The sequence below is a fragment of the Lygodium microphyllum genome, chromosome 5, assembly GCF_053477565.2.
Source record: "Lygodium microphyllum isolate KBCC chromosome 5, Lygodium_microphyllum_v1.1.10, whole genome shotgun sequence".
Lineage (NCBI taxonomy): Eukaryota > Viridiplantae > Streptophyta > Polypodiopsida > Schizaeales > Lygodiaceae > Lygodium > Lygodium microphyllum.
The window spans coordinates 90432887-90458565 of NC_141139.1; the positions used below are offsets into that span (position 1 = coordinate 90432887).

At 41.7% G+C, this 25679-nt stretch overlaps 1 pseudogene; it reads left to right on the top strand.

Annotated features, from left to right (window-relative positions):
- Window positions 1-638: 638 nt before the first annotated feature.
- The window catches only part of LOC148036126 (putative polyamine oxidase 5), a 52596-nt pseudogene continuing 27555 nt past the window's right edge, over window positions 639-25679 (top strand).

A 25679-nucleotide genomic window follows, 5' to 3' on the forward strand; every position in this document is an offset into this window, starting at 1 on the left:
ATGGCTGGCTTGTCAACCGCATACCGCCTTCTCCATCGCAAACCCTCTGCTGCCTCGTCGGGACCAGTTGCCTGGAGAGGAGGAGAGTGGACCAGAAGAAGTTGCTGATATCGATGTGTGTGTCTTGGAAGCAAGCGAGAGATTGGGCAGGAGGATTTGCACCTCTTCGATGGGAGGCGATCAAGTGGAGCTTGGTGCTACGTGGATTCATGGCGTGGAAGGCAGCCCTGTGTACGAGAATGCGGAGAGGATCGGCACCATGGAACATGACCGAGAGGCCAGAGCTCCGAATTGGGAGAGGCAGGCCGGATTCCCAAGTAACCCAACCCTGATAGCAGGAGGAGGAGGGGAGATGACAGATCAGCCTGGGCTGGTGGCTCCGGTGGTGGATATATTTGACCGAGTTATGGCAGAGGTGAAGGGGCGGGGCGAATTCCAGACATGCAAGAAGCATTTGTGGAAGGAAGCATGGGATCGCACGCACGGCAGGCTCTGATGTGTTCTTCGCTGCAGAAGAGAATGTCCGATTGGGGGAGGCTGATGATCAGGACATTCAAGCAGCTCCCGGTGACTGTAATGGCGGAATTCCATGGGACCGCCGGTCCTTACAGGAGTCTATGTTCTCCATGCTCGAGGACATGGAGCGAATAGCCATCGCCTCTAATTCCCTGCACGACCTCGACCTCGATTCCAAGAAAGAATACAAAGAGTTCCCTAGCCCTCACCTCACCATAGCCAAGGGCTACAGCAGTGTCGTGAATGAATTGGCCAGATGTTTGCCTCCGGACACCATTCATCTCAACAAGAAGGTCTGTTCATGAACTATGGAATTGCAATAAGACAAATGGCGTGGCTCAGTAGCAATAGCAGCTCTTTGAGCCCGAGCTTCCTCCATGGAAGCTTGAATTGATCTCTCGACTCAGGTTCGGTGTAGTGGACAAGCTCTTCTTGCTGTTAGACCCAGAGGCACCTAGCAGCTTCTGTTCCTTCAAGCAGTTTCTGTACCGTAAAGGGAACAACGGTAGCAAAATACCATGGTGGATGCGGAGGACTTTCTCCATTTTCTCCATATACGACTGTTTGAAACTGCTACTGTGTTGGTTTGCCGGGGTGGAGGCATTGGAGGTGGAGGGATTGAGTGATGACGAGGTGATCGATGGGATGGTGCAGACACTGGCAAGCTTCGGCGTGGGCATGGATGCTGTGGCAACTGGACGTATGCCCAGAATTTTATTACCTAATGACGGTGATCAAGAAGCCGCAACACAATCATGTTAGCAATTGGACTATCTGCACAGCATGATCAGGGGAGTCGTGCGGAGCAAGTGGGCTACCAATCCTTTGTGCCAAGGCTCCTACACGTAAGTCGCAACAGGGGCTAGCGGATTGGACATTGACATACTTGCAGAGCCCCTCCCCAAAACATCACCACCATCGTCATCCTGCCTTGATCATCTCTCTCACGTCATCTCAAGGTCATCCCTATCCTCTTCTTCCTCTTCCTCGTCCATTTCGTCTTCGGCATCGTCTTCGGCCAGCTCCTCCTTCGATTTTGAAGAGGAGGAGGAAGAGGAGAATTATGTCACAGCTTTTACCCTTTTGTCCGAGACTATAGATTACCCTCCATTGCAGCTTCTTTTTGCTAGTGAAGCTACTCATCGTAACTTCTACTCAACCACCCATGGAGCTAATTTCCTCAATGGAGCTAGTGGAGCTAGAGAAGCTGACAGAATTCTTCGCCATTACTTCAAATCAAGGAAGGTTGACTCTATGTGCCAAAAAAAAAACAAAAAAACAAAAAATACAAACTCAAAACACACCTAAAATACAATTTTAAAAAAACCATAAATAATTTTTTTATAAATAAATAAATAAAAATCAAATCTAAATAAAACAAAAACCCAGTAAGGTGTTGTATTTGTTGTTCAGTCAGTGATCTTTGATTTTCTTTGACTAGATTCATTGCTTTTGGGGGACTCTTCTGTGCGCCTTCAGGCCATTGCATATACACCCCTTCCAGGTATTTATTTTGTGAGCTTTATTTATTTTCATTATCCCCTTAATCGCAAATTAATTGTTAAAATGAACTATTTATTCACCCACATTTTCCACGTGCATTCGCGTTAAACACACCATTTTATAATAATAAAACTCAACCAGCCGTTCACTTTGCACGTGCAACATGCGCTTAAGAGGCACTTTAATTTATAATAAAAATGAACCAGCCGTCACAAGAGCACGCGCAGGCAAAAAAGCGCTCCACATCACTCTTAATTTTTAATTAAGGAATTTTCATTTAGAGACCTAGTCTGGGCATCGTAGTCCAGGTTGCGCTAAAGCACCATTTGAACTTAATAATTTGTAATTAAAATTTTAAAAAGGAATCACCATTTTCTTATTAAGATTTATCACTTAATAAAATGTTACCCATTGTTAATAATTTATTAAAATGGACCCTTCATTAAAATAATTCCCCCTCACTGCACTTCTTTTTCCTCTTTTTAATAAACTCGCTTCGTGGGATGGGTGCGTAAAAGTCTATTAGTTGACACTGATAGTTTGAGTTATGGTTTAGTCTTGATGTCCATTTTTATGGTAGTCTGATTTGTCCATGTGTTACGATTATGGGTACGATGTGTAGTTTTTTTTCTTTATTGCTTGATACGGGGATTTGGGTGCTTGAATGTTGCATCGCATGAAGCTTTCGGTCGCATATGTGTAGAGGTCATGCCAAAATTTTTCTAGGCTGTGTATCGTCTGGGGTGGTACTGGGTTAGTTACGTCTATGTCTATATGAGTGTCCTTCTTTTGGATTGATTCCTTTTTTGATAGCCCTTTGGTTGTTTTGCAGGCATTCTTTGTGACTGTCTGTGTTGTGGTGTGTGTGTTTACCATCTGAATGGCGCCTCACGCTCCTCCCCCTATCGAGTATGTCCCACTACTCAGTAGGGATTACTCTTCCCTACTCACTTTTGAGCCTCTCACAAAGGCGGGACTCGCGACTTTCGTGGCTGCCTCCTTTTCCTTGCTTCCCGAGGATCCATCGATGTATGATGAGTTCCTGGCCTCATACAGCAAGAAGTCGGGACTGGTCACTAAATTCAGTCGTGAAGATTTTGAAGAGCGGATGCGAGAGGAGTTTATGAACCTAAGTCAATCCTCTTGAGAAAGAATAGAAGCTTATGTCTCGTGAATGGAATCCATCTTGAAGAGATGGACAAATCATCATTTGGATGAAGGCATCCAGAAAGGAGTGTTCCTTAGAGGCCTACAACCAGAAGTTCGCAAGTTCGTGGAATTGAAAAGACTAGGCAACTTGCAAGCTACAGTGGAAGGTGCAAGACTGTATGACAAAGTTGAAGCAAGGTTGTCAATGACCTCAGGAAGAGGAGTCTTACCTCATCCCATATCAAGATTGATATACCCATCAAATGAAATCCTAGGAACAATTCCCTACCCCTACTCTTAGATGCAAATAGTGCCACATTACAATGCACCTAATCCACAATGGCCACAGATGACAATGCCTCAAATGATCATTCAACCACAATAGTAGTGGTCTCAAATAGTTCCTCCAATGGCGACTCAACAATAGTGGAATCCTACCCACTGGAATCAACAATCCCAAGTCTCAACAGGAGCTCTGAATCAAAACCAGAACAGAGGATCTCCTGGATCAACCCCAACTAGTATATGTAGTAATCATAGAAGCTTTCCAAAACTCTACTACAAGTACTCCAGGAGGTGAAAATTTGAAGGACTACTTGTCCAATTTAGTGGCAAGTATCAAGAAAGAGCTTATGGATGTGATTATAGAGCAACTACAGACTCTGAAGGTGAATATTGCCAATATATCCACTCCTACGGGACATGGGAGAGATGTTATGCATTCTAATACATGGTGTGAAAAGTGCCATCAAATGGGACAGTTAGCCACTTTATGTACTTGAAAACCAACCATTCTTGGAGCCTTCTATTCATACTATTTGAGGAAGAACCATACAAAGGATATCTGCTCTCTGAAAGAGATGCATGAACGAAGAAAGAAAGATGAAGACACAAGATTCAACTTGCTGGAATCCAAAATGACAACGCAGGACATTGGACCAAATCCTAGGGAGTTTGGAGATTTCCCTCTCAAAGTTACAGAGGACAACAGTCTACTGGCGATGGTTAGAGATTAGAGGTTGTTGACAGTGGAAAAAGGCTGAATTTTTGACTGATTTTTGTTGTTTTTGAGGACTGAATGATTGATTTTTGATGGATTTAGAGTGATGTATGATTGTTAATGGAAGTATTTGAGAGTGTTTTGGATGATATTGATTATGTTTTGGAAGTTCATGATGATTCTCAGTGGAGATATGAGGTTCTGTGATGTTCTGATAGGTTCTGATTGGTTTTGTATACCTTCTATATAGCTTTTGTTTTGTTCTGATTGTTTTCTGTATGAAGTATGGATTAATGATTTATGAAGATTGAGATCTTTTGAAAGCCTATTGAATAGTTTTTGAGAGTTTGGAATGGTTTGAGTATGAGTTATGAGGTTTTGATGACCTTCTGTAGACCCTCTGTAGAGCCTCTGTCTTTGCTCTGTCTCTGTACTGTAACTATACTGTAGCTGTTCTGGTGCTGTACTGTGACTGTTATGTAGAACTTCTGTAATAAGTGTTCTATAGAATGTATGTGTGACTTTGGGAAAGTTTTTTAACCTTTGGAAAGGATGAATCTAAGTTCAAAAGAGCTAAAGCAAGCGGAAGAAACAGCTGCTGAAGACTGAAGAGAAGACTAAGTGACAGTGACAATAGTGAGCTGTGAAAAGACACTGTAGTGGCTCTGGTGACTCTTCATATCAGACATACCTCTTGGGAGGTGCATCCACGACCTAAGAAGGATTATTGAGAGTTATTATGAGAGCATTGTGGTTAGGAGATGATGTACTATTGATGGAGAGAGAGAGAGAGAGTCAGAGATAGTCAATTCTATCAAAACATTATAACTGTATATGAGAGATTGAGAGAGAGAACTATGAAGATATTGAAGATGAATAATATGTGATTGATTTCCATTCAAAGACGGTGTATTATTTTGTGTTCTTTTTTCTATTGATGGATTTTATGAAGGTATTGAAGATTATGGTTGATTCTATCAAATCCGTGGGAGAAATCTACTATGATGCTGCGTGAAGAATTGTTGTTTTCTTTGTTTTGATGATCAAAAGAATGAAATAAAAGGTTGTTGATGTTGCAAGATAGATTTTCTTGCAAGAAAATTCCCTTTTTCCTTGGTGTTCCTCTTGGGGCTCCAGAGGTGGAATGTTACAGATGTGGAGAAAATGGTCATATCTCACCGAATTGTCCAAACCCTAGAAGATCTATGGATTACAAGCCCTTATGCAATCGATACAAAGGAGAAGGCCACACCGCAAAAGCTTTTCCAAGTCTAGCCCCTGTGAAATCTACTTCTAATATCCAATAGAAGACCCAAGAACATGCTTTCAATTTGGTGGAATTGGAAGTGGCCACAATAATGTGAGCAAAGAAAGGAGAATTCGTAGTTCCAAAAGAGAACGTTCCTTCTACCAAGACTATGAAGTTCAACCTTCCTCAGGAAAAGGAAAACAATGCAATCTAGAGTACGAAAGTATAGAGAACTATAGAGCCACACAGAGATATAGAGAGACCGATGCAGAGACAGGACTAGAGGTCCAGGAAATAGAGGATGCAAAAGTACCTCCTCATGAAGAGAAAGAACAGATGTTACCCCTCCTACAAGAAAAAGGAAAGATAAAAGTGGGTGTGGCCCCATTTCCCAATCGATTGGAAAAGCCTATGGATCCTATTAAAGAGTATGATTTGGTCAAAGACCTAGACACATTTAAGACAAACCTAACATTTTGATAGTTACTAATGTTGTCTCCTAGTTGCCAAAAAAGATTCAAAAGCATCTTGGCAAGAAGACGCGGCCTAACGATTGCTCCCCCAATGGCAACAAAGTCCAATAGAGCCTTAGAACCCGTGAAGGAAGTAGTTGTGACTAACACCTTCCTAGATCCTAGAACCCTAGAGATTGGTGTATGGATTGAAGGGTGCTGTATTGGAGATGCATTGATTGATGGAGGCTCATCAGTAAACATAATGACGGATGTGACAATGAAGGATCTAGGTTTGCAAGGAATGCAATCTACACAGTGGCTTATCAGATTGGCAAACCAAAGCATAATCAAAGTATTGGGCATCCTCCCATATGTAAAAACAACCCTTGCAGGAAGAGACTATTGGCTAACATATTTGGTGGTCAAACCGAATTCCTACGAGACCTCATACCCTTTGTTGTTGGGAAGACCTTGGATTTTTGAAGCAAGAGCAAGGACTGACTAGTTCAAAGGAACCCTAACCCTAGGCAAAGGACCCAATAAAGTGGTGTTGAAGTTGTATGGATCGCAAAAAGGCAATGGATCTATGTCCATCGAAGTCATAACAGACTCCTCCAATGAAGTAACAGATGGTACATTAGGAGACGAAGAGGCTGTCAAACATATATTTCCTAAGAAAATAGAGGCACAGTCCCTAACAGTGGGTACTATAAGCTAACTACCGAAGGAAGCAAAGTCTTTGTCCATGGGAGAATATCTCTTACCTAAACCCAAATTGACTTCTGAAATCACCTCTAACAATGAACTAGAAGCATGGATGTACTGTTCTCCCTATTACATGGCAGTCACACAGAGTTAGAGGCATCAATAAAAGTAGGAGCAAAAGCAGAGGACATAACAGAGAGCTTGTTCTTCCCCTACAGAACACCCACAGATGTAGAAACAGAACCTGAAGAGGATGAATGTGATAATGTAGACAAAGATGATGAAAGTGAGCTGGAAGGATCAATTCTACTCACACAGAGGCAAAGATGAGGAAGACGTTCTTGATGTTCTTGAAGCCTCAGAAGCAGAAGATCCCTTTCTATTTGACAGAATGATTGTGGTACCCTTTGGATTGATCCAAGAATCTTGTCATACACAAAGCCTTTATAAGAAATGGATTAAGAAGAATAGGCCTTCCTTCAGCAGTGGCTCTTGTTGTCTAAAGGTACCCTTCTTTAAGGAAGATGATGATGATGCACCTTGCCAACAACCCCCAATCCTGTAGTTTAAATAAAACATAGAAAGTTCTTGTTATGTGACGTACTTGGATGCATCTTTAGAAGACAAATTCTCGAGCTAAGAAGAAAGGCAATTGACATTCTTGGATACTGATGGTACTAAACGTCACCTAAAAGTGGGTCTAAATCTTCCAAAAGAAGAACTAGTGGTCATGCGAGACCTACTAAAGGAAAATTTAGACGTGTTTGCATGGTCGTATAAAGATCTAAAGGGGATTGATCCCACAGTGTGTCAACATCACATTGACCTTGAACCTGATGTCAAACCAGTGAGGCAACGTCAAGGCTGAATGAACCCAAACTAGTCAGTCCTGGTGAAGACAAAGTTGCTGAAGCTTCTAGAGGTTGAGTTCATTTATCCCATGGCTAACAGTGAATGGGTTTCACCCATTGTGGTCGTGCCCAAGAAGAACGGGAAGCTTTGCATCTGTGTAGACTTCTGCAAGTTGAATTCCAAAACTAAGAAGGATCACTTTCCTATCCCTTTCACAGACCAATTGTTGGACACAGTGGCAGGCCATGAGCTCTATTCCCTCTTGGATGGATTCAACGGATACAACCAAGTCCAAATTGCAGAAGAGGACCAATCCAAAACAACCTTCACAATAGAATGGGAAACCTATGCTTAGGTAATGTCGTTTGGGCTTGTAATGCTCATGCTACCTTCACGAGTAAATATGGCTGCCTTCCAAAACCATCTGCATGATTTCATGGAGGTGTATCTCGATGACTTCTATGTCTATAGCCTAACATGTGAGCATTGGGGACACCTAGAGTAATGTTTTGACAGATGCTGAGAGTATGGGATTTCTCTCAACCCTGAAAAATGATTTTTTGGCATCTCATCAAGAGTTCTTATGGGCCATATTGTCTCTGCACAAGGGATCGCAATAGACCCGACGAAGATTGAGAAGATTGCAGCACTGACAGCACCAACAACCCTCAAGCAATTGAGAGGATTTCTTAGCAATATAGGCTACTACAGAAGGTTCATTGCACACTTTGCAATGAAGGCAACCCCTTTGTATAAAATCCTAAGAAAAGATGTCGATTTTACATGGACCAATGATTGTGACGAAGTGTTTAACACCCTGAAGCAGTGTTTGATTGAAGCACCCATCATGCAGCCTCCTGACTGGACAAAGGAGTTCCATGTGCACACAGATACATCGGTCGAAGGGCTAGGCACTGTCTTCAGTGCGCAGAAGGGCTCTTCCAAGTTGGATCAACCAATATATTATGCAAGTTGAAAGGTCATTGATAGAGAAGGGAACTATATAGTGATAGAGCTTGAGTGCTTGGCAATGGTATTTGCATTGGAGGAGTTACGACATTATCTGCTATCGACGCATTTCAAATTCTACGTGGACCATGAAGCCCTATCCTTCTTGATGAACAAAGCAGATGTCAAAGGATGAATGATGAGATGGTTGCTCCTGTTCCAGGAGTTTGATTTTGAAGTGGTCACTAAGCCTGACCGTTCCCATGTCCTAGCCTATCATCTGTCATGGATCCCTCAAACTGCAGAAGAGGAACAGGATGATCCAGATCTCCCTGATGCTTCCTTATTTTTGGTTGAAAATGTAACTCCCTAGTATGCAGACATAGCCAACCTCCTGGAAACTCAACAATACCCCCTTGGCCTCTCTATTCGTGAGAAGAAGAAGCTTTTGTTGGAATCATTCCCCTACACCCTGCTAGGCGGTGCGCTGTACAAGAAAAGGAAATAGGAAGTGTTGCAAAGATGTGTTGCAAGAGAAGATATTGGGATTGCTCTTAAGGCTTGTCATGACGAGCCATGTGGAGGACACTTTGCAGGAGAAGCCACATCTAGAAAGACCGTACTTGTAGGATATTGGTGGCCAACCCTCTATAAGGATGCTTATGATTACTCCAAATGGTGTGATGCTTGTTAGTGAATGGTAAAGCCTAACAAATTTAGTGCCATGCCCTTGCAACCCATTCTTTCCCTAAAGCCATTCGAGAAGTAGAAGATTGATTTTGTGGGTCCCATTGATCCACCCACCAGAAGGAAGCAGAATAGATACATCTTGGTATGTACGGATTATGTCACCAAGTGGTGTGAAGCTAAAGCTCTGAAGCGGAATGATGGAAATAGCGTGGCCTTGTTCCTGTATAAGAACATCATCACCCATTTTAACAGTCCCCTAGAGCTCGTAAGTGATTGAGGTATGCATTTTCTTAACAAGATCATGGAAGAGTTGATAGAACTATATAAAATCTGCCATCGCAAGTCCACTCCTTTTTATCCCAGAGCCAATGGTCAAGTTGAAGTCACCAATCGCATCCTCTGCTCAATCATGACAAGGCCGATTGCCGCACATCACCGTGATTGAGATGATTGACATACAGAGGCCCTCTGGGCATATAGAACCTCCCATAAGGTAGCTACATGACAAACTCCTTTCCAGTTGGTGTATGGAATAGAAGCCATCTTTCTTGTTGAACTCGAGCTACCCTCTCTGCGCATGGCCATCAAGAAATGCTTGGGAGATGACAAGTCCCTGCAACACCGTCTTTTGCACTTGGAGTGTCTTGATGAGATCCGAAGAATGGCCCTACAGTGCATGGAAACCACTCAAGTGCGATGCAAGGCTATCATGACAGTTTCATCAAGCACAAGGAGTTAAAGGGGGGTGATCTTGTCATGGCCTATGATTTGCAGTTTGGGAAGTTTCCTGGAAAGCTTCAACAACGCTAGATGGGTTCTTATAAGGTACTTGCTGTCAATCCTAATGGCTCTGTCCAAGTGCAAGCCATCGATGTCTCTGATGATCCCTTTTTTATCAATGGCCATCGCCTGAAGAAGTACTTCCCTCCCTAGGGATCCTGACAATCACAGTCGACCCACCCTTTTCCTTTTGGGCATCACACTATCCTTCTCCTCGTGCTCTCGATAGCCCTTATGAACTTCCTTAGGAGGCGGTCTCATTTTGCTAGCCCCTCCCAGAGACCTCCCATCCTTACTCTGTTCTCATCGCGTTTGATCCAGCAGTGGTGGTGAGAATGGTCCTAACACATGGTATTTCTACCATTCTCTTTATTAAAGAGAAAAAAAAGAAAAAAAAAGAAATATCGGTCATGGGAGAAAAGGACTTAGGTCCTCATCATGCTAACCTATTCTTCGAGAAAAGGTGGAAACACCCTCGCCATGCTGATTCATTGAGTGACGTGTCATGGAGCGAGTGACTGTTCTATCATCCTCTTGAGTGTCCATGAGCTGAGAGTCCTATTCTCCATCATTGACACTTGAATTGACAGACTTTACCGACAAAGTTGCCCCCTAGGTGTTGTTGCATGGTCCCTGCCATGATAGACGTGTTCTGTGAGACGAGCCCTGGTATCTCCTGTCGATGGCTCAGATCTTCCTCTATCAACAACAATGGTTCCCTTCAACCATCTATGAAAAGGGCCAAGTATTCCTAACCCTACCTTTCTGTTTGCAAGTGCATGTTATGTCTTAAGTGTGGAGACGTCAGAGTCCAGTCGGTTGACAAGTCCTAGGATGTGTAGATCAATCTACACTAGCCGGTAAGGTCTTAAGTATGGGAACACATCCCTATGCATCTGATGTGCATACTCCTTGCATATGTCACTAACCAATCATACGTGTCTACCACATATTAGTTCTGCCCTGATGGGGTCTCTTTCCACCTAGCCACCCTCGTCTCCCCTGTCATCGAGGCCGTTTCCCTTGCAGTTGCTTTTATTGCACAATTTTTTTTCTTTTTTATGTGAACATCCCCTACATTCACCAAACTCCCGATCCAACCTTATATCCCTTTTTGTCCCTTCGAAACTATAACGTGCCCGCTCCTCAAATTGCGGGACACGTCTTAGCAGTCCATCGAGAGATATATCTAGAAGATGCCGCCCGACACTCCCAAGGAATGACACGAGGTTTGCCAACTAGGGTCTCTCGAGTCTGCCTCACAACGGAACTTATCCAGCCGTTCCCACTAGGATCGACCTAAAGTCCGGGTTCCTTGTAATCGGGTCTTCCTAACAGTCTTCTAGTGTCGGTCTACAACTGCTCCACTTTGCACAGACACAATTGGGCCAAAGCAGACTCATACCGCACTTAGTTCAAAGAGAATGGAAAACGAGAGGGAGGCATCGCTCGACCTCTCTGCCCATAGGGCATAGTCCCATTCCGGTCCCCTAAAATGGTATGAATCAGGGCTTAAACTTACAAGTTCTAAGGTCCTTGTCTAACTAATGTTTGCATCAAATAAATTCCATTGAGGAAAGCTCTCGGCTAACCGAGACCACCCTGTCGTAGGATGGACCTGACGGTCACATCCACCACGCTTCCCTCGGGGGTCGTTTTAGTTATCTAATTACCTACCACATTATGTTTAACACATAAAAGCAACTTCCTTAATTAACTCGTTAATCACAGGTTTCTTTACATAATTTAGGGCACAGACACGAAGACAAGATAAAACAAGATCAAACACTTCCTTAACTTATCTTCAGATTAATGTTTGTCTCCTGTCCATACAGGAGAATTAGATGTTCCTTTCTGCCTCCGCAGAAAAATCCTTCCGTCTTCTGGCAACAAAACCCGAAGGTTTATCCTACCAAGATTCTGCCTTGTAACTAGTATCAAGGCCTCGAAATCCCATCTCAAGTCACGTAGAACACTTGTGTAGGGCCCGGAGGCATTGGAATTTACGACCAGAGCCCCCACTGGCACCCAAGTGTCCTCCTACGCCAAGTAATTTCCACGGAGAGACCTCTCGCGGTGGGTTCAGTCCACATTTTCGGCGCGGATTCACAACCCCTGGTTAGGGTTTGGCGGTTCGCGGGGGGTAGCTAGTGCCATCCTTCCTTAATTATCCCTTTAGGAAATCAACCACAGCTGAAGCAACCGGCTTAAAAACAATTACTAGGGAAAACATCCCTTTTGTTTCCATGGCAATCAGTCATCTCAAACCCGGCCATGCAATCATCAATCACACCCCACTTGGGATAACATCCAAAACCACATTAACAAACAGTTGAATGCACAACCTCTTGCTTCAAGGCATCACAATCCCATTGCATGCACAACCAGAATTTAACTTGGATGTATCAAAACACTTTTACCACCTTTCAAACAACCAAGCATAACTTGGGTCAACAATCCATCTTTCAACCTTCGTTAGAACCATTTCAATAGTTCCAAGCAACATGCTTAGCATGAATCAACTACCCTAAAGTTCACTCTCCCCCTTGGGTTAGGGCTTTGCAAGGTCGATTTAACAAGATCCTTCTAGATCCTTTAAATGAACTAAGTGATTTCATCTTGACCCTCATTAATCCTGGCTACCTATTGAGGGTAGAGGATCAACCCAATTCTTAGAGTAGCTATCTAATATCACAGGTCACCAAGTGCTAACCCATATTGCTAGCACATCACCAAGAGTACATTAACAAGATTCCAATCTGATTAGCCATAGGTTATCTAATCTTCATCTATCGGCTAGAGTTCGGACAAGGATCTCTCAAGTTAACATATATCGACATGTGCATGATCTAAATATTACTTTAATGTACTCTATCATCCTTGCACATGAAAAACTGGTTTGCAATCTTAGGATGCTATTGCATTTTTTTGATAAGGGAGTATCTTTATCTCTTTCTATGCGAGGCTCCAATCCTTTTCATGAAAATAATGCAAGATTCTAGCTCTTTCTAAATGCAAACTAAGGTAATCCATTCAGTGTGTAATACAAAAATATCTTCTATTATTAATCAGTAGAATGTTCTTCATGCAATTGTTTGTGTCAGGCATTTCGGCATCTTATAATGTGTTTTCCTTAATCAAATTTACCTATCATTTCATTGACCATAAACATGAAATATCTTGTGATTATTGCAACTATCGTAACTAGATTCACGCCTAGGTTCTTTACCTATCAAACCATGCAATATGGATTCTATTATGATCCCCTATCCTCATGAGATAAGCAAGGCATCGAAACAGTACCTGATTATGGGGAGAAACTTTACTGTTTACCCTTGGCAATGTGTTTGCATGGGTGGTGGCATCTTGACATGAATCCCCGTCCATGGTTATGGGATTCCCATTCACTTGGGAAGATTTCCGCTTCGGGGCCATCCTCAATTACGAGACTCTCTCTCCCTCTTATTCTCCTTCTTCTTCTCCTTCTCTCTCCCTCTTCTTCTCCTTCTTCTTCTCCTCTCTTCTCTCCCTCTTCTCCTTCTTCTTCTCCTTCTCTCTCTCCCTCTTCTTCTTCTTCTTCTTCTTCTTCTCCTTCTCTCCCTCTTCTTCTCCTTCTTCTTCTCCTCTCTCTCCCTCCTCTTCTCCTTCTTCTTCTCCTTCTCTCTCTCCCTCTTCTTCTTCTTCTTCTTCTCTTCTTCTTCTCCTTCTCTCCTTCTTCTCCTTCTCTCCTTCTTCTTCTCCTTCTTCTTCTCCTTCTTCTTCTCCTTTCTCTCCCTCCTCTTCTCCTTCTTCTTCTCCTTCTCTCTCTCCCTCTTCTCTTCTTCTCTCCCTATCTCCTCTTCCTCTTCTACTTCTTTTTCTCTTCTTCTCCTTCTTCTCTTCCTCTTCCCCTTCTCTCTTCTCTCGCTCCTTCTCTTATTCTCTCTCCTTCTCTTCTTCTCTCCCTCTCCTCTTCCTCTTCTCCTTCTCTCTCTTCTCTCCCTCTTCTCCTTCTTCTTCTACTTCTTCTCTTCTTCTCTCTCTCTCCTCTTCCTCTTCTACCTCTTCTCCTTCTTCTTCTCCCTCTCTCTTCTCACCTTTCCCTTCTCTGTTCTCTCTTCTCTCTCTCCTTCTCTTCTTCTCCTTCTTCTTCTCCTTCTCTCTCCCTCTTCTTCTCCTTCTTTCTCTTCTTCTCCTTCTTCTCCCTCTCTCTCTCTTCTTCTCCTTCTTCTCCTTCTCCTTCTCCCTCTTCCTCTCCTTCTTCTTCTCCCTCTCTCTCTCCCTCACAATGATCACACCGCAGGGGGGGAGGGGGGAGGGGACTGCTGATCAGACGCTAGGGGGAGGCGCGTTGTACCCTAGACGGAGGGGGGGCGAGAGTGTGCTATAGAACTAGAGGGGGGGCGTTGTTTCTACTGGGGCCAAGCTGGAGGGGGGCCGCTGCATGGCGAGGCTGGAGGGGGGCGCTTGTCCATAATAATGAGGAGGGGGGAGGACCTGAGTTTTCCCAGGGAGGAGGGGGAGTCTTATATGGTGGAGGGGGGAGGACGACGCCTCCCGCCACTTGGATGCAGGCCCCATCCCCCCCCCCCCCCCCTTATCATTAACTTCACTCCCTCTCTCTCTCTCCCCCCCTGCCATACACACGGCAGGGGGAGAGAGAGGGAGAGATTAAAAAAAAATTAAAGGGGGGGAGTTCCTATGGAGGGGATAGTATGGGGTCACAAGGGGGGGGGGGGGGGAGGAGACATTACAGAATGCTACACTTTTCCTTTTTACAGCCCCTGTTCTGGCTTATTATTTTTGCATTATTAAATATTGAAGCTTTTCTCACACAATTGGCTGTATTTCCAAGTGAACGTATCCTTATTGCTTCGAAACATCAATCTGACATACCATCCCTGTCCTACGCCTTCCCCTGGCCATTTTTCCTTTTACCCACCTGTTATTCTGATGTCCAGTTTGTCCATTATTAATTTTTGAATGTTTTCATGTCTTTTTTCGTGCATATTTTTGCCCATTTTCCATAGGAACATGCCCTATTCTCCTCATCATTCAACTGTGACTGGACAACCTTGTCCAGCCACCCTTCTTGCACATTTTTCATTTTCTCTCCGCCATGTTTCATCCTCTGGATTTTTTTGTTATTATATTTTATTGGTGTTTTCGAGCTCTATTTTCTTGTTTTTCCCATGTGAATGCCCCTTAATCCCCTCAAAAATGCATTCCACTGTGATAGTTTTGCGAAACACTGTTGTATGAACATTCTTCCTTTTTACTACCCTTCGTTTTGGTGCCTAAGATCTTCTCATATTAATTTCCGTGTTCCCGTTTCAGGGATGTTTTTTTGGTTTTTTCCATGTGAATGGGCCTTATCTTCATTGAAATTGTGTTCTGACCTGAAGAGGAACACCAAGGAAAAGGGGATTCTACTGTAAGAAAATCTATCTTGTAACATCAACAAGCTTTTGTTTCATTCTTTTGAGAAGCACAACAAGGAAAATAAAAAATCTTTACGCAGCATCATAGTAGATATCTCCCACGGATTTGATAGAATCAACCATAATCTTCAACATCTTCATATAGACCATCAAAACTAATAATAACACAAAAAAATACACCACTTTTGAATGGAAATAATCACATATTATTCATCTTCATTGTCTTCATAGTTCTCTCTCTCAATCTCTCATAGATAGATACATTATTTTGATAGAATTAGCTATCTTTGACTCTCTCTTTCTCTCTCAATCAATAATACATCATCTCTTTACTATAATACTCAATAATGACTCTCAATAATCCTCTCTTGGTCATGGATGCACCTTTCCAAGAGGTGTGGGAGGTATGAAAGGGCACCAGAGCCACTCCAATGTCTCTTCATAGCTCATCACTATCACTTCACTTCTGTCTTTAACATCTACTTTTTCCATTTTTTTTAGCTCTTTCAAACTTAGATTCATCCTTTCCAAACGTTAGAAAACTTTCCCAAAGTACACCCTTATATCACATAACACTTATAGAAGATCTACAGAGCAGAATAGAAACATAGCAGGAACAGAGGCTTTACAGCAGGTCTACAAAGGTTCAACAACAACTAAACATCACACATTCAACTAAACTAAAACCAAATAAACTCATCATAAGTTACTCAATAAGCTATCATAACACCTCAAAATTCATAATTCAGTATCCTAACCTCACTTACTCAAACAAAACAGAGCAAAATAGAAGAAAAGAAAAGCTCAACAGGCTCAAACAGAATCATACAGAAGCTATCAGAACATTATCAGAACCTATCACATCAATATATCTTCATCAAAAAATATCATGAGCTATCAAAATCAATCCAAACCTATCCAAATCATTCCAAATCATTCTAAAAGCAATAAAAAATCATACCAAGTCAATCATTTAGTCCACCAAAAACAACAAACATTAGGTAAAAAATTCAATCTTTTTTCACTCTCAACATATCCCCACACTTAGAAAGGAAGCGTCCTCGTGACCTAAGGAAAAGAAGAATATAAGTTCAAGAAAGAGCTCAATGTGATCTTTTGTCTTCAACAAAACTTCATAAATTATCCAATCACAACCCCAACAAATAACCTATATATCTGATAATACTACAATGAAAGGAAAACACCCTTTTGGATATTATCTCAATTTTTAAAAAATTGATAGCAACACAAACTTATAAAGGATATAAGAGTTTTCTTTAAATCAACATCATCTTAAGCTAGCTTTTAATCCAATATCGTCTCCATCAATCCAACTTCAACTTCAGCTCCATTCAACAAAGATAAACAATTTACACGTACCACAACTCACACCACTTACACAAACAATATCTGAATGGCACCTCTTTGGAAGGAAAAAGATAGATAGATGTATTCTGATCAAGCATCAAAGTTACAAAGGATAACGGATCAATGAAGATGATCCCTTTTAAAGGATTGATGATTTTTAAACCTTTCTAGGGATAAATATTCATCCACAAAGGTTTTGGAAGATTTTGCAATAATTGTAAACAACACACTCTCTTCAATAGGATAACAAATCTGCTTGGCAAGCACAAAGCATGAAAATAAAGCACATCCAGTTGATGGGGGTATCCACATTTATATTGACATCCAAACATAACTTTGGCACTTGCTTTTGATCACCATGAGATGCATCAAGGCTAGATACCATGAAAAATGGGCAGTCAGCCTCACTGATGGATCCAAAAATTGAGAATGAAGAAGAGCAAAACGTAAATAGTTGTGAAAGGCTTGATTTGCACTCTTCCATTCTCCTGGAATCACCGACCAATTAATTTGGGGTCCCATCAAAGAATCTCGAGTACTCCAGCTTCTTCTTCTCAAGATTTTCTGATCATAGCCTTTACATTCTATAATCAACTGAGGGGGAGTCTGAATAAAAGATGAAAGAGACAGGAATGGAATAAGGGATAAAGGATGAAGAGAGGGATAAGAAAAATCATAAAAAGAAGAATAAGATAAGGTAGGAGAATCGAGCAATTTAGCAGTATTAGAAAGGAAGGGAGTAAGAAAATGTGGTGGGAATGTGGACAAGAAATGAGAAGATGGGGGAGGACAAGGAAGAAGGGGAGAAAATACCTGATCAATGATGAAAGGACATTGTGTAAAAATCGGAATATGGGGTGCATCTTTAGGTTGAAATAGAAGGGGTAAAATGACATGTGCGGTATTCTGGAAAAGAGATAGATAAGTGTCATACCTATGAGTCATTTGTTGATAGTAGGTCAAGGATGGAACTAATGGTAGGTAGAACATCTAGCATAGGCCTCAAAAAATAAAGGATCAAAATGAGGTTTCTTGGAAAGATAGGATAACAGATCCACCTTCAGTTGGTTGACATTTTGCATGAGACGAAGCCTTTAACTGTCTTTGATTTAAGATCACAGAATCTAGTATAGGATGCCAAGAATCCTTTGGACAGTCAGCTACTCTAGATGAATACTTTTGAAACATTTCATCAATCTTAAGCTCCAACTAGTATGCATAGAGTATTGCTTGCAAGACTACATCTCAAACATACCAAGAGAGGTCTTCATCATCTGGAATTAACAAGTAACCTCTGAGGTATATATAGGACATAAACATTGAATCTGGGACTACCGAATCCTCAAACACCATCCTCAATCCCTCCCCCTCCACCTTCAGAAGATTCAAAACCCATTGACATAGAGGATATCGATTCCCCCTCTCCACTAGTCATTCAGTAGAAGCACTTGAAGCGTGTAGCAGAGACAATTCCACCAGTCATTCCTTCAGTGTCAATTCTTGCTACCTCTGGAAGTGAACTCCTTGCCTACCTCACATGCAACAACTTATTCAGGGCACATCGAGAGGGTTCTTTGGATATATCAGTTACTTCGTTGAACTGCTTAGTGACAGGGGATGCCATCCCTTTCCTTTGCAAAGACATCCAGAGTTCCATTGAACTCTTAGTGAGACAGCTTGTTCTTCTTTTTATGAAGAATTGATGCAATCCAAAGACCATATGAATAAGGCAACCACGAAACTAGCCTCTACTAAAGGTACTCTTTCCAATTTGTTTAAGCAGATGGTGCAGCAGACCAAAATGATTGAGACCCAAAGAGAAGAAATATCTTCTTTGAAAAACCAGTTAGTAAAAGCTCAGCTAGAGGTCACCAGAGTTTCTTATGAGAAAGAGAAAATGTCCAAGAGTTCAAGACTCTTCTGGATATGAAACTATCAGACTTGTAGATTGCTCACAATATAGTGGAATCCCAAGCCTCCCAGATTAAATAGTTGAAGGACCAACTGGGGCAGTCACGATCCATTCCCCCAGGTCCCAGTGTCCCCATGATTCCTTCTATGTCTCAGTAGGACTTAGCTGCTCTTCAACGGAGTGCCACTTTATGTCCTTTATTTCAGGCCAAGGTTGAGAGATTGCAATCTAGAATGGATATCTTATGGACTACTATTGAGCAATTTATGGAGTTTATTCCTCCCACCCACTCTTTCTTTGTTCATTATCAACAACAAAAGTTGGCCTTTTATGTTAAACTTTTAACCATAGATTTATCTCCTCCCAAGGATGGCTGGAGTGGAACTGAGTCTGTGGATCTATTGTCTGAAGTGGTCAGGATGGTGTTTGAGGATTCGGTAGTCCCAGATTCAATGTTGATGTCCTATATATACCTCAGAGGTTACTTGTTAATTCCAGATGATGAAGACCTCTCTTGGTATGTTTGAGATATAGTCTTGCAAGCAATACTCTATGCACACCAGTTGGAGCTTAAGATTGATGAAATGTTTCAAAAATATTCATTTAGAGTAGCTAACTGTCCAAATGATTCTTGGCATCCTATGCTAGATTCTGTGATCACAATGTCCTTTCATCATTGATCGGTTATTTTCTCCCCTTCTTCCTTGTCCTCCCCCATCTTCTCATTTCATGTCCACATTCCCATCACATTTCCTTACTCCCTTCCTTTCTGATACTGCTAAATTGTTGGATCCCCTACCTTATCTTATTATTCTTTTTATGATTTTACTTATCCCTCTCTTCATCCTTTATCCCTTATTCCATTCCCATCTCTTTCATCTTTTATTTAGACTTCCCCTCAATTGGTTACATAATATGAAGGTTTTGATCAGATAATCTTGAGAAAAAGAAGCTGGAGTATTGGAGATTCTTTGACGGGACCCCAAATTAACCGGCCTATGATTCCAGGAGAATGGAAGTTTGCAAATTAAGCCTTTCACAACTATTAACATTTTTCTTAGCTTCATTCTCAATCCTTGGATCCATTAGTGAGATTGACTGCCCATTTTTCATGGTATCTAGCCTTTATGCATCGTCACTCTCATAGTGATCAAAAGCAAGTGCCAAAGTTATGTTTGGATGTCAATATAGATGTGGATATTTATTAGTTGGATGTGCTTTATTTTCATGGTTTGTGCTTGCCAAGCAGATTTGTTATCCTATTGGAGGAAATGTGTTGTTTAGAATTCTTGCAAAATCCTCCAAAAACCTTTGTGGATGAATCTTTATCCCTAGAAATGTTTAAAAATCATCAATCCTTTAAAAGGGATCATCTTCAATGATCCGTTATCATTTTAACTTTGATGCTTGATCAGAATACATCTATATATCTTTTTCCTCCCAAAGAGGTGCCATTCAGATATTGTTTGTGTAAGTGGTGTGAGTTGTGGTATGTGTATATTGTTTATCTTTGTTGAATGGAGCCGAAGTTGAAGCTAGATTGATGAAGACGATATTGGATTAAAAGCTAGTAGAAGATGATGTTGATTTAAAGAAAACTCTTAGATCCTTTATAAGTTTGTGTTACTATCAATTTTTTAAAAATGGAGATAATATCCAAAAGGGTGTTTTCCTTTCATTGTAGTATTATCAGATATATAGGTTACTTGTTGGAGTCATGATTGGATAATTTCACAAAGTGTTGTTGAAGACAAAAGATCACATTGAGCTCTTTCTTGAACTTATATTCTTCTTTTCCTTAGGTCACAAGGACACTTCCTTTCTAAGTGTGGGGATATGTTGAGAGTGAAAAAAGATTGAATTTTTAACCTAATTTTTGTTGTTTTTGGTGGACTAAATGATTGATTTGATATGATTTTTGATTGATTTTAGAATTATTTGGAATGATTTGGATAGATTTGGATAGATTTTGATAGCTCATGATATTCTTTGATGAAGACATATTGATGTGATAGGTTTTGATGATGTTCTGATAGCTTCTATATGATTCTGTTTGAGCATGTTGAGCTTCTGTTTTCTTCTGTTTTGCTTTGTTTTGTTTGAGTAAGTGAGGTTGGGATATTGAATGATGAATTTTGAGGTTTTATGATAACTTATTGAGCGATTTATGATGGGTTTATTTGGTTTTAGTTGAGTTGAATGTTTGCTGTTTAGTTGCTGTTGAACCTCTGTAGACCTTCTATAGAGCCTCTGTTCTTGCTTTGTTTCTATTCTGTTTTGTAGATCTTCTGTAAGTGTTCTGTGATATGAGGATGTACTTTGGGAAAGTTTTCTAACTTTTGGAAAGGATGAATCTAAGTTCAAAAGAGCTAAAACAAATGGAAGAAGTAGCTGTTGAAGACTGAAGTGAAGTGAAAGTGATGAGCTATGAAGGGACACTATAGTGGCTCTGGTGCCCTTTCATACCTCCCACACCTCTTGGAAGGTGCATCCACGAAAAGGAGAGGATTATTGAGAGTGATTATTGAGTATTGTACTAAGGAGATGATGTACTATTGATTGAGAGAGAAAGAGAGAGTCAGAGATAGCTAATTCTATCAAAACAATGTATCTATCTATGAGAGATTGAGAGAGAGAACTATGAAGACAATGAAGATGAATAATATGTGATTATTTCCATTCAAAAGTGGTGTATTCTTTTGTGTTCTTGTTAGTTTTGATGGATTATATGAAGATGTTGAAGATTATGGTTGATTCTATCAAATTTGTGGGAGATATCTACTATGATGCTGCGTGAAGATTTGTTCCTTTCCTTGTTGTGGTTCTCAAAAGAATGAAACAAAAGCTTGTTGATGTTACAATATAGATTTTCTTACAGTAGAATCCTCATTTCCTTGGTGTTCCTCTTGGGACTCCAAGCACTGTTAGCCTCTGTTCTTGATCTTCCATTTCTCCTCTTAACTTTTGCTGCTTTTCCTGTGTCGAGGTGCCTCTTGTGTCAAAATTTCCACCTCTTTTTCGTACCTATGTGCTCTTTCTCTCTCAGCACCTCCAGTTCTTTTGTGGCTTTAGTGATCTTTTCCATTTTAGCTTGCAGATCTTCATAGAGCCCCACAATATCTTCACAGTGTCTTCGCAGGTGCCGTATGGCCTCGGTTTCTTCATCCAATCTTGCTTGCCATTCAGGTTCTGTCTCCTCTTTAGCCTGTAACTGCTCCTTTAGCTCATTAAATTCCCTTTGGGCTATGGCTATTTGACGTGTTTTCTCCAAAACTGGAATGTAGCCATGTCCTCTTTTTCAGCTTCTAGCTTTGCCACTGTGATTTTTTTCTCCTCCTTGGCTTTCTCCAGTTGAGAGAGAAGCTCCTTGACATATTCATCATACTTTGCAGGCGGCCTCTCTGTTGCAGGAATGGAGGTTGTGGAGGCTGCCACCTTTTGCCTCTTTGGGTCTTGCCTAGACTTGGCATCTGCTGCTATAGGTCTTTTGGTTCTTGCCAGAGGGTTCCCTTCTCTTGCTCCTTGGCTTATTTCTTTTTTCACCAAGTATTGGACCCAAGCCATTAGGTTGTTGGCATCCACCTGAGTCGTAGTACTAGGCGTGGATATAGCAGTGGTAGTGGTGGGTACTAGGAGAGTTGGAATGGGGGTGATTGGGGCCTTACCCTTGCCTTCTTGCATTACAGGTGGCACAAGTTCTGGCATGTGGGCACTTGAGCTCGGCCCTTCATCTCTAAGCGAGCTCGTGGGATCTGAATCATCTTGCCCGGGTTGCTGCTCAATTCGTTGCAAGGGCTATATCTTCCTCCCCCTTTCTTCTCAACTCCTCATGCTCTTCTTGCTTTCTCTTTCTTTCCTCCTCGGCCTTTTTGGAATCCATGCGACCCTTTTGTAAGTCCATTTTCTCTTTTTTCCTCCTCTCCTCTTCTTGCTTTTCCTATGCAAATTTCCTCTTCCTCTTTTTAGCCTCTTCTCAACGGCTAGACTGCTCTTCCTGTCCCATGTTTTCTTCATCCTCACTCAGTGTCCTTTCGTTGGAATGTGCCTCTTGTTCCTGGTGAGGTGGTGAATTGCTTGGTGTCTCATTCACTCCTTCTCCTCCTTCTTGCCTTTGCCCCAAGGCTTCTTTGATGATGGCGGTCAGGACCCCACCGAATCCAATGGTTCAAGCCTTTGAAGATGAAGCTTTCCTTTTAGCCTTTGTGGCAGGGGATTCTCCTCTGACATGTTGTCCTCCTATTGCCAAAGCCTTTGCCAAGGTCTTGATGGTCTTCCTCAAAAAACCGTTGAGATTCACCTCATCCAATGACCGTGCTGCAATGCTCTCTAATAAGGGGACATTAATGCAATCCATGATTGTATTGTACCTCTGACTAGAGAACAATGTGTGCACCATCTTGGTTTGGAGTTAGATTTCAGGATTTAGAATATTTGCCAAGCTGATGCCGTTGTTAGTATAGACCTTTACCTTGTCCATTCCTAGCAAGGCGTATATGTCTCTCTTTGGCTTCCTCTCTACTTTGTTTGCTAGGCCCAATGCTTTTTCTACTAGCTCCCTAGTAAATTCAATCTACACCCGATGAGTTTTCTCTCCCTCTCGCACAGTCACAATGTCGCGGTTCCTGTGAAAAGTCCACAAGAACTCTGCACAATGGATATAGTCTACCCCTTGGCTTACTGCTTCCATGTATTTCTGTAGGTTGCATTGCTCAATGATCTGCCTCATAGCCCATTCTTCGATGGCCATGTCTTCTTGCTTGAAGACATGCCGGAACTTAAAGTGGTTAAAGGCACGTGTTTCCACCGAAAGGCTGTATTTTGCCTACTCTTCTTCTGAAAAAGACAATTTGTCAGCCTTTTCTTTGCGTGCCATGATGGGTGCCTGTCATGAAGCCATATTCACCATTAGTGTTTTTCAGAATAATTAGAAGCAAAAAGGAAACGACTACATACTTGCTGAACTGAAATGCTTGAGTGCAGAAGTAGACTTTTCCTCCAAGTAGTCTATTGATTTCAAATTTTATTGACATCTTCCTCAATCACAAGTTGTTTCATCCTACCATTGAGGTTTTCAATGTGTTTGGTTTGATTCACCTTACCCCCTCCCCCTTCTAAAATGACAAAAATCCTTCCTAGGATTAAAGAGTTAGAGAATGAAGGGCCTTCAACACCACATAATCTTAGTGTTTTACTTTCATATGAGCCAAGCATAGAGATTTGGATTATATTCTAAATTAGCATAGCTATCCATGTCGAAAGAGCGGATCCCTGCATGTGTAATGATGTAAGTGAGGACATCAAGCAAGAAGTCGTTGGAGTCCACTCTACTAGCAATGTGCAGCTCCTCCTCAGTGAGGAGGTCATCTAAATAGGGATATCCCCTAATGTGTTCTTCTAGGGGTCAATTAAAGATGGTAGTCAACACCCTATAGAAAGTTGGAACTACATAGGTTAGGTCGTATTCCGATGCCTTGATTGTGTGTCGCTGCTCAACATTGGTCATTATTTGGCATCCTTGTAGCTCCCATTGCAATTGAAGAGCTTACCATTTTTGCAAGATAGACTTGATGGTGGGTTTCTCTACCGGTGGCTTTGCAAACTTGGAAGGAGTCATGCCGCCCTTGCTGAAAGCTGTAACTATATGGACGTTGCTAATGGCTAGTTGGATACATTACGACTCGTAGTCGACATTGCAATGAGCTTGCTTCTTAAAGGTTTATCCTAATAGTGACTATGTGCCTGCATCTTTAGTGTTGGGAAACACATAGAAGATCATTCACATGCTTTCAGACTTGATAGAAACTGTAGTCCTGCACTTTCCCAAGAGTGCATACAATCAACGCACATATGGACTGAGCTTAGCATTAGTGGGCTGTAGTTGTGGTTTGCCAATTTGGGTCCAATGATCATGAGTTAAGACATTAAAGTCAGCTCCCTCATTGATCAATGCATTGATGGTGCATGTGTGCTTAGCAATGATTGTTATGCTTAGGTAAGTTGGTTCTACAGCTTCCTCATTCTCATCATCCATCTTAATGATAGTGGCTACTCGTACTTTGACAGGGGACGCTAGCATTGGAGGCTCATGCATTGGGTGCATGGGAGGGAAGTACTTCTTTATGCGGCTACCATTGAAGAAGCCTATGCCCTCACCTTCTAGGGTTTCGAGTTCTACGTTACTTTTTCAGCTGATGGTTCGATGAACTATGAAAGGACCTAGCCCCAGAAACTTCATTTTTGGTTTATATCCCTTGATTGAGTACAACATTATTAAGTCGCCCTGTTCAAAGTCTCGCTGCTTGACATGCTTGTCAAACCAACTTTTGCATCTTGCCTTCTCGCATATTAGCGCATGGGTGGCTAGAAGATGAGTTTTTGATAAGCGTTTGAGCTCAATCAAGCATTCCATCCATGCCTCCTTCCCATCCCATCTTTCTTGAAGGGCTATCCTTAGGCTAGGAAACGAAGAACTCTAAGGGTAGAATTGCGTCAGTTCCATAGGTCAACCTAAAGGGAGTCTGACTCACAACCGTTTTATAAGCCATGTGGTAGGCCCACAAGGCCACCATCAACTTGTTATCCTAGCCACTGTACGAAGCAAAGACTACCTTGGTCAGGACGTTCACTAAGATTTTATTTGTGGATTCAGCTTGGTCATTTACCTGAGGGTAATAAGGCGAAGATTTCCAATGGATGATTAGGAAGGTGGATAGGAGATGAGTTATCACTTCATTGATGAAGTGTGTGCCTTGGTTGCTAACAAGTTTGATGGGGTAATTGAATCACGAGATCACTTGCTCCCATACTTGGCAGTGGTCCTAGCATCAATTTTTCTTGTAGCTTGTACTTCTGTCTATTTCGTTAGATAGTCGGTGGCGATACTGATGTATTTAGCTTGTGAATACTATGCCATGGGACTAATGGGTCTGATGAAGTCAATCCCCCATTTCTCGAAGGGTTGTTGTGCAATGATTGGGGTTAGCTCTATGTGATCCTTACAAATAGGGACCTTAGTCCATTGGCACTCATCACAATGCTTTACAAATTGTGCTACATCTCAGAAAAGAGTAGGCTACCATAGTTGGGACTGTAGCACCTTGTGGGCTATCATGTCCTCACTGAAGTGTCCTCC